The following is a 9,933-nucleotide window of genomic DNA, read 5'->3' as shown; positions in this document are numbered from 1 at the left end:
CTTTTTTATTTTAAATTCAGTGCATTAGTATTTGTAAAATGACTCTTAGTGTTCATTAAAAAATGACGATCATTCCACTTGGGACCTGTGGAATGGTACATTAGCTTACTTGTTTTAGTTGTAAATATTTGTCGTGTATTGTTGTTTTTCTGACATGTTCCGCATCCTGGAGGACCTCCTCACTATGGATCAATTGGAATGAAAGTAAATCTAATCTAATCTAATCTAATCAGGATAGGAAAGCAAAATCAAAGTTGATATTACTGGTTGACTCAGTGAATTATGTTCACGTTGAAAAAGCTGTGACAGCAAAAGAAGTCTGGGGCAAGTTAAAAAGCGCATTTGAGGATGTAGGTCTTACAAAGAAAGTAGGATTATTACGTGAGTTAATTACCACACTGCTGGACAAGTGCAATAGTGTAGACAAATATGTCAACAAAATAATAGCCACATCACCCCGACTGAGAGACGTTGTGTTTGAGATCGTTGACAAATGGTAGGACTGCCCGAAAGGTATGTGCCTATGATTATGGGGCTGAAAAGCTCAGGTATAATAATTATAGGCAACAGTGTCAAAGTGAAAATCCTACAGGATGTAAAGAGTACCTCAAGCTGTCATATATTGGAGAAGGAAACTGCATCTTCTCTTTATTCAGAAAACAAAAGGAAGAAATCATTGAGGTGCGATAGATGTCAGAAGAATGGGCATATTGCATCTCAGTGCAGAGAAAAAGTAAACCCAAGGTCAGACACTCAGCAAAAGAGGTATGTTGCTGATAGCCCAGGGAGAGGCACCATGTTTTTATTCTTTTGGAGATGTGGGTAATTGTCAACTGGAATGGATTTTAGACTCAGGGGCATCTGTGCATATTGTTAAAGACAAATCTCTTCTTTATGATGTTAAAGATAAGACTCATATGGGAATATCTACTGTTGGTGGCAGCAAGTGCCAATGTCATTTGGCTGGCAAATTAGCTCTACATTTAAGTGTAAATGGTGAACCTGATATGGTTACAGCACATGATGTTCATTATGTAAAAAATATTGTGACTAACCTACTGTCTGTAGAGAGAATTGTCATGAAGGGAAATACAGTCACTTTTGACATACAGGGAGCAAGAGTAATCAATGAAAATGGTGAAGTTATAACTACAGTGAGTAACAAAAATGGTATTTTTATGTTGGATACCATCAACAGTAAACATAGAAATATTAGTCATTCAATATACTCAGCGGAAGGTTTTTTATGGCACCACAGACTTGGATGCCTAAATAGAAAGAGTATGTCTTTAATAAAGGATATGGTAAAGGGAATACAGAACAACAGTGTATCCAAGGACCCTTGTGAGATATGCATAAAAGGAAAACAATTGAGGCTACACTTTAAGACTAGTAAAAGTAAATCTGCAGTGGTCTTACAGTTAATCCATACAGATGTGTGTTGCCCGATGGAGTGCAAATCCATAGATGGGAGTTATTATTTTCCTATGTTTATTGATGATTATTAATGATGTACTCATGTTTATTTTCTTAGTTCCAAAGACCAAGCGAGCGACACTTTTGAGCAATATTGTAATATGATTGAAAGTTGGACTGGAAAAAAGATTAAGATCATCAGGTTTGATAATGGGAGAGAATATATTAACCAAAACTTGAAGATATTTCAGGCAAAAATGGGAATCAGGCATCAAACTACCATAAGGTACAGCCCATCTCAAAATAGGGTTGCTGAGAAGGCTAATAGGACCATTATCAAGAAAGCAAGGAGCATGATAACTGATGCTGGATTATCAAAAGATCATCTACACCTACATCTACGTGATTACTCTGCTATTCACAATAAAGTGCCTGGCAGAGGGTTAAGTGAATCCCTTCAAGCTGTATCTCTACTGTTCCACTCTCTAACAGCATGCAGAAAAAATGAGCACTTAAATTTTTCTCTGACAGCCGTGATTTCTCTTATTTTATCGTGATGATCATTTCTCCCTATGTAGGTGGGTACCAACAGAATTTTTTCGCAATTGGAGGAGAAAACTGGTGATTGAAATTTCATGAGAAGATCCCGTCGCAACGAAAAACGCCTTTGTTTTAATGATTGCCATTCGAATTCACGTATCATGTCTGTGACATTATCTCCCCTATTTCACAATAATACAAAATGACCTGCCCTTCTTTGTACTTTTTCGATGTCATCCATCAGTCCCACCTGATTCGGGTCCCACACCGCACAGCAATACTCCAGAATAGAGCGGACAAGTGTGGTGTAAGCAGTCTCTTTAGTAGACCTGTTGCACCTTCTAAGTTTTCTGCCAATGAATCGCAGTCTTTGGTTTGCTCTACCCACAATATTATCTATGTGATTGTTACAATTTAGGTTATTTGTAATCGTAATCTCTTAAGTATTTAGCTGAATTTACAGCCTTCAGATTTGTGTGATTTATCGCGTAGTCGAAATTTAGCTGATTTCTTTTAGTACTCATGTGAATAACTTCACACTTTTCCTTATTCAGGGTCAACTGCCACTTTTTGCACCATACAGATATCTTATCTAAATCATTTTGCAAGTTGTTTTGACCATCTGATGACTTTACAAGACAGTAAATGAGAGCATCATCTGCAAACAATATAAGACAGCTACTCAGTGTGTCTCCTATGTCGTTAATATAGATCAGGAACAATAGAGGGCCTATAATACTTCCTTGGGGAATGCCAGATATTAATTCTGTTTTACTCAATGACTTTCTGTGTATTACAATGAACTGTGACCCTCCTGACAGGAAATCATGAATCCAGTCACACAATTGAGGTGCTACTCCGTAGGCATGCAGTTCTGTTAGAAGACGCTTGTGAGGAACAGTGTCGGAAGCCTTCTGGAAATCTAAAAATATGGAATCAATTTGACATCCCCTGTCGATAGCACTTATTACTTCATGAGTATAAAGAGCTAATTGTGTTTCACAAGAATGATATTTTCTGAATCTGTGCTGACTATGTGTCAATAAATTGTTTTCTTCAAGGTACTTCATAATGTTCGAATACAGTATATGTTCCAAAACCATACTGCAAATTGATGTTAGTGATATAGGCCTGTAATTCAGTGGATTACTCCTACTTCCCTTTTTGGGTATTGGTGTGACTTGAGCAATTTTCCAGTCTTTAGGTACGGATCTTTCTGTGAGCAAGTGGTTCTATATAATTGCTAAATATGGAGCTATTTTATCAGCATACTCTGAGAGGAACCGGACTGGTATACAATCTGGACTGGAGGCCTTGTCTTTATTAAGTGATTTAAGCTGCTTTGTTGCACCGAGGATATCTATTTCTATGTTTTTCATCTTGGCAGTTGTTCTTAATTGGAATTCAGGAATATTTACTTCATCTTCTTCGATGAAGGAGTTTCAGAAAACCGTGTTTAATAACTCTGGTTTAGTGGCACTGTCATCAGTGACTTCATCGTTGTTATCACGCAGTGAAGGTATTGATTGCGTCTTGGCACTGGTGTGCTTTATGTATGACCAGAATCTCTTTGGGTTTTCTGCCAGATTTCGAGACAGAATTTCATTGTGGAAATTATTAAAAGCATCTCGCATTGCAGTATGCGCTATTTTTTGAACTTCTGTAAAACTTTGCCAATCTTGGGGATTTTGCGTTCTTTTAAATTTGGCATACTTTTTTCGTTGCTTCTGCAATAATGATCTGACCCATTTTGTGTACCATGGGGGATCAGTACTATCACTTATTAATTTATGTGGTATCTCCCAATTGCTGTTGATACTATGCCTTTGAAAACATTCCACAACTTTTCTACACTTAAATGATCAGATCAGAAGAAGTGAAGACTGTCTCTTAAAAAGGCGTTAAGAGCATTTTTATCAGCTTTTTTAAATAGATATACTTTGTGTTTCTTTTTGATGGTTGTAGATGTCATGGTATTCAGCCTAGCAGCAACTGCCTTGTGGTCACTAATCCCTGTATTCGTCACAATACTCACTATTTGTCCAGGATTACTTGTTGCTAAAAGGTCAAGTATGCTTCGTAAACATTTATGCTTCGAGTGGGTTCATGAACTAATTGTTCAAAATAATTTTCTGAGAAAGCAGTCAGTACAATTTCAGATGATGTTTTATGCCTTCTGCTGGTTTTAAACATATAATTTTTCCAGCATATCGAGGGTAGATTGAAGTCACCACCGACTATAATTGTGTGAGCAGGGTACTTATTTGAAATGAGACTCAAGCTTTCTTTGAACTGTTCAGCAACTATGTCTTCTGAGTTGGGGGGTTGGTAAAACAATCCAATTAACAGTTTAGTCTGATTGTTAGGTATAACCTCTACTGATACTATTTCACATGAACTATCTACTTCAATTTTGCTACTACCTCTGACAGTAATAAATACTCCACCACCAACTGTATTTAATCTATCCTTGCTGAACACTGTTAGAACGTCTGAAAAAATTTTGGCAGAACTTATTTCCAGCTTTAGCCAGCTCTCTGTACCTACAACTATTTGAGTTTCAGTGCTTTCTATTAGAGCCTGGAGCTCTGGTTCTTTCCCAACACAGCTACGACAATTTACAACTGCAATACCAATCGTTTCTACAACTACCTTACTGTGTTTTACCTGCCCACTTTTAGATGGATACCCCTTCTGTGGTTCCCTGAGACCCTCTAACGTAAAAAACCGCCCAGTCCCTTCCACACAACCCCCGCTACCCATGTAGCCGCCTCCTGTGTGTAGTGGACTCCTGACCTATTAAGCGGAACCCGGAAACTCACCACCCGATGACACAAGTCAAGGAATCTGCAGCCTACATGGTCACAGAACCACCTGAGCCTCTGATTCAGACCCTCCACTTGCCTCTGCACCAAAGAACCACACTTGGGTCTATCGACAATGCTGCAGATAGTGAGCTCCACCTTAATCTCGGAAGCAAGACTAGTAGTCTTTATCATTTCCGCTAGCCACCCGAAACCAGACAGAATCTGCTCCTATCCAAAGTGACACATGTCATTGGTACTGACATGAGCCACCACCTGCAGTTGGCTGCACCCTGTACTCTTCATGGCATCTGGAAGCACCCTTTCCACATCCGAAATGACTCGCCCTGGAATGCACATGGAGTGCACAATGGCTTCCTTCCCGTCCCTGGCAGCCATGTTCCTAAGGGGCCCCCATTATGTGCCTAATGTTGGAGCTCCCAACTACCATTAAACCCACCATCTGTGAATGCCCAGACCTTGCGGGCCAAGAAGCTTCCTCTGGAACAGGGTGGATGACTGCATCCGGCTCAGAGACATCGTCAGCCACAGATAACGCCTGAAACTTGATCATCAAACAAACTGGGGAGTCCCTACGATCAGCCCCTCGGAAATTTTTTTGCTGCCTTCCAGACTTTGGAATGATCTACCACATGACCACAAGTGAGGGGTCAGCCTCAGTGCAGGCAGTACCCGGGGCGGTCACAGCAATGGACTGATGTGGGACGTGCTCGGTCGTCCATCGCATCCCTGCGTTCGATCCCCCACAGTGATGCCCCTTGGCAGCAGCCTCAAGCTGTGTGATGGAAGCCAATGCAGCCTGGAGCTGTGAGCGAAGGGTCGCCAACTCAGCTCATATCTGTACACAACAGTCACAGTTTCCAGTTCCTATCCATTACTGCAGTCGGTCCTGTTTGATACTCGTAAAAATATACAACAAACGAAGGGTGTAATTGCCTTATTAGCACCGGGAAATCAAAGCACTCTCTCACTGATGGTTTAACCGACACTGAGCTGTTCTAACCAAACAAACAAAAGCCTGTACGATACGAGGGTCGATAGCAACGGCGGTACTGTACACTATACTGTTATTTAAATAAAAGGTTGTGCCTAGTAAGCACTCGAACAGGCAAGAAATTACAAAAGTAAACTAGTAACTACACAGGTAACTGAAAATAAGTTGTTCCTGTTTGAAGCTCATAAAAATATGTAGCAAGCGAACATCGTACTTGCCTTATTAGTAGCAGGAACTCACAGTGCGCTCTCACTGACGGTCTAACTGACACTGAGCAGAGGCGGTATCAACAGCTGTATATTTGAACAATAGACACCTACAAAAGCATTAGGGAATAGAACCCCCTTTGTGATATGTGTAGGAAGGAAACCTGACCTAAGCAATAAAGGGTTTTTGGTTGTGATGCAATGACGCATATTCCAAAAAAACTGAGAGGAAAATGGGACCCAAAAGCTAAAAAGTATATTTTTGTAGGCTATTGTGAGAATTCAAAGTGCTACCAATTAATGGATCCATTGAATAAAAGGATAGTTACAAGCAGAGATGTAGTATTCTTTGAAAATAGGAAGGGCTCTGAAGAGGGCAAGACTACTAAGTCAACTGCACCTAGTTCCGAGAGTGAAACCGTATGTGAAGAAATAGAAAGTGAAGAACAGGAAGAGGACAGTCAAAGGCAAATGGAGACTATTGATGATGACAGTGAGTTTGAGGACGAACACAATGAAGAGAAGCATACCAAAATTGAAAGAATATCCGGATTTTGAGATGTATGCAGCCCATTCTGTTAATGATGAGCCAGCAACAGAAGAAGAAGCAGCAATGACCAGCCCAAACTCTGAAAAATGGAAAGAAATGATGTAGAGGGAATTGGGAATCTTTATCTCAGAATGAAACCTTTGGATGGGTAAATATGCCAGCAGATAAGAAACCATTACAGGCAAGATGGGTAGTCACTCTGAAGAGGCCCGAAAATTCATCACGAAGATATAAAGCACAACTTGTAATAAAAGGATATTTGCAAAAACAAGGGGTAGATTACAAAGAAACCTTTTCACCTGTAGTCAAGTATGCCTCATTTAGATATCTTTTAGCCTTGGCAGCAAAACGAAATTTAACAATTCACTGTATGGATGTAAAAACAGCATATTTAAAAGGGAAATTGGAGGAGGAGATATACATCATTCCACCAAGAGAAGTCATGAAAACCAGATTGGAAAGGGAAAATATTTGGCTTTGCAAAAAAGTATTTATAGACTCAAACAGAGTGGACATTGCTGGAAACAGTCTCTACATAAAACTCTAATAAATATGAATATGAAGCAGTCTAAGGCAGATCCCAGCATATACTATAAAAAGGAAAGAGAAAGGATAATAATAATGGAAATATAGGGGAACGACTTCTTTATCCTGACTGAAAACGAAAGCCAAATGAGAAGTTTTAAGAAACAGCTGCAAACCAAGTTTAAGGTGCATGATTTGGGAGAAATTAAATGTTATTTAGGTATGCAGATCACTAAGGATGAAAGAGACAAGAATTGAGCATAAATGAATCACCAAATACAGAAAAAAATCTTAAAGAAATTTGGCATAACTACTCCAATGGAAGTAGGAATGAAGTTAAATATAAGTGAGACAGATGTGGAATGTGATAAGAACATTCCATATTTAGAAGCAGTAGGGAGCTTGTTATATTTGTCTCAAACGTCACAACCTGATATTGCTTTTGCCACCATTGTGAGCAGATATTACAGAGACCCAAAGGAAAAGCACTGGAAAACTGTGAAAAGGATATTCCGATATCTAAGAGGAACATCAAACCATGAATTAAGATACCATAGAGAAGGTAATGCAAAACTAGAAGGCTAAAGCGATGCAGACTGGGGGAGTGAATTGGGAGATAGGCACTCCACTACTGGCTGTTGCTTTAAATCAATGGTGTGGCCTCATTTCATGGGCCTGTCAAAAGCAAAAAACTGTTGCACTGAGTACTGTGGAGGCCGAGTATATGGTGCTATCTTGCACCACACAGGAAGCATTGTGGCTAAGAACATTAATATGTGAAATAGAACCACATTTAATCGTGGAACCTATAATGATCTTCTGTGACAATAAACAAGCCATTAACCTAGCTAAAAATGATGTCACTAGCGCTAGGACAAAACACATTAATATAAGGCACCATTTGATTCAGGACCACACAGAGCGACAGAACATCGCCGTGGACTACCTACGCACAGAAGACATATTGGCTGACCTTCTGACGAAACCCTTGGACAAAGAGAAGTTTGGAAACACTGCGGGGCTATTTGGTTTATCTTGTAAAGGCAAACTAAAAAGTATATGTTCAAAGGGGGTGTTGCAATGGTGTGGACAGTATATTTCGTGTGACATGGTGGCAAAGTGCAGCATGTGAAATATAATAGACCTCTCTGGTGCTGTTGTATGCTGTGAGTTTTATGTGTGTAATATAATGTTCCGTGGTTATTGTGTTTCATGTATTTTACCTGGAAGATTAAATATAGTTACTGGCACTAAATCTCTTACTCACTATTACTTATTCAACTGTGTTGACTCTAATAAATAGCAGGGGTTCCAAGACATTTCCCTGGGCTGTGTTGATGACTCTCCATTCAAGATAACTTGCTGAATTTACCCTACCGTGAATTCCTTGGTCCAGTCACACATTTCATTTGATACCACATATGATAATACTTTCAGTAATAAACAATGGTATGATAGTGAGTCAAAGGCTTTCCAGAAGTCAAGAAATAGTGCATTTACCAGACTACCTTGATTCATGGCTTTAATAATTTAATGTGAGAAAAGCTCAACTTGCATTTTGCACAACTGGAATACATGCAGGCTTGTATGGAATGTTCATTCTGTTCAGTATACTGACCTCATTAAGTTTGAGTGCAGACTATGTTCTAAGATTCTAGAACAGGTGTTTGCCAATGACATTGGATGGTAGTGGCACAACCTATGCTACCTCCAAACAACCTAGCAGTTTCCAGAATGAGATTTTCACTCTGCAGAGGAGTGTGCGCTGATATGAAACTTCCTGGCAGATTAGAACTGTGTGCCGGACCGAGACTCGAACTTGGGACCTTTGCCTTTCACAGGCAAGTGTTCTACCAACTGAGCTACCCAAGCATGGCTCATGACCTGTCCTCACAGCTTTACTTCTGCCAGTACCTTGTCTCCTACCTTCCAAATTTTACAGAAGCTCTCCTGCGAACCTTGCAGAACTAGCACTCTTGAAAGAAAGGATATTGTGGAGACATGGCTTAGCCACAGCCAGGGGGACGTTTCCAGAATGAGATTTTCACTCCACAGTGGAGTGTGCACTGATATGAAACTTCCTGGCAGATTAAAACTGTGTGCTGGACCGAGACTTGAACTTGGGATCTTTGCCTTTCGTGAGGAAGTGCTCTACCAACTGAGCTACCCAAGCATGACTCATGACCCGTCCTCACAGCTTTACTTCTGCCAGTACCTCGTCTGCTGCGAAGAGCTTCTGTGAAGTTTGGAAGGTAGGAGACGAGGTAATGGCAGAAGTAAAGCTGTGAGGATGGGTCATGAGTTGTGCTTGGGTAGCTCAGTTGGTAGATCACTTGCCCGTGAAAGGCAAAGGTTCCAAGTTCGAGTCTCGGTATGGCACACAGATTTAATCTGCCAGGAAGTTTCTTAACCTAGCAGTTCTCTCTCTCTCTCTCTATCTATCTCTATCTCTGTCTCTATCTCTCTCTCTTTTATTTTTTTAGAAGGGGAGAGGGGGGGGGGGGATGGTTCTGTAATATATTATTGTTAGAAGAGGAGCTAAATCAATCAAAAATTCTATACAGAATGTGGTACATGCTCTATTGGGCCCTTGGTCATTGTTCAGTTTTAGTGATTTCAGCTGTTATTTGACACTACTGACACTATTATCTATATCACCCTCCTTTGGAGTGCTGAGAGAATTAAACTGGGGCAGTACAACTGTATCTTCCTTCGTAAAGGAACATCTGAAGATATAGTCAGCATTTATGGTTCTATTTCACTATCCTCAATTTCAATCCCTGTGTCATCCATGGGATGCCTGGACACCAAATGACAGCCTTCATTTTTTACCAGAACTTCTTTTGGTTTTGTGAGAGGTCTTTCAATAATATTCTG

This window comes from Schistocerca cancellata, chromosome 1 (assembly GCF_023864275.1).
Source record: "Schistocerca cancellata isolate TAMUIC-IGC-003103 chromosome 1, iqSchCanc2.1, whole genome shotgun sequence".
NCBI classification, from domain to species: domain Eukaryota; kingdom Metazoa; phylum Arthropoda; class Insecta; order Orthoptera; family Acrididae; genus Schistocerca; species Schistocerca cancellata.
The sequence above is the reverse complement of the archived record's forward strand: the minus strand, read 5'-3'. Positions refer to the sequence as shown.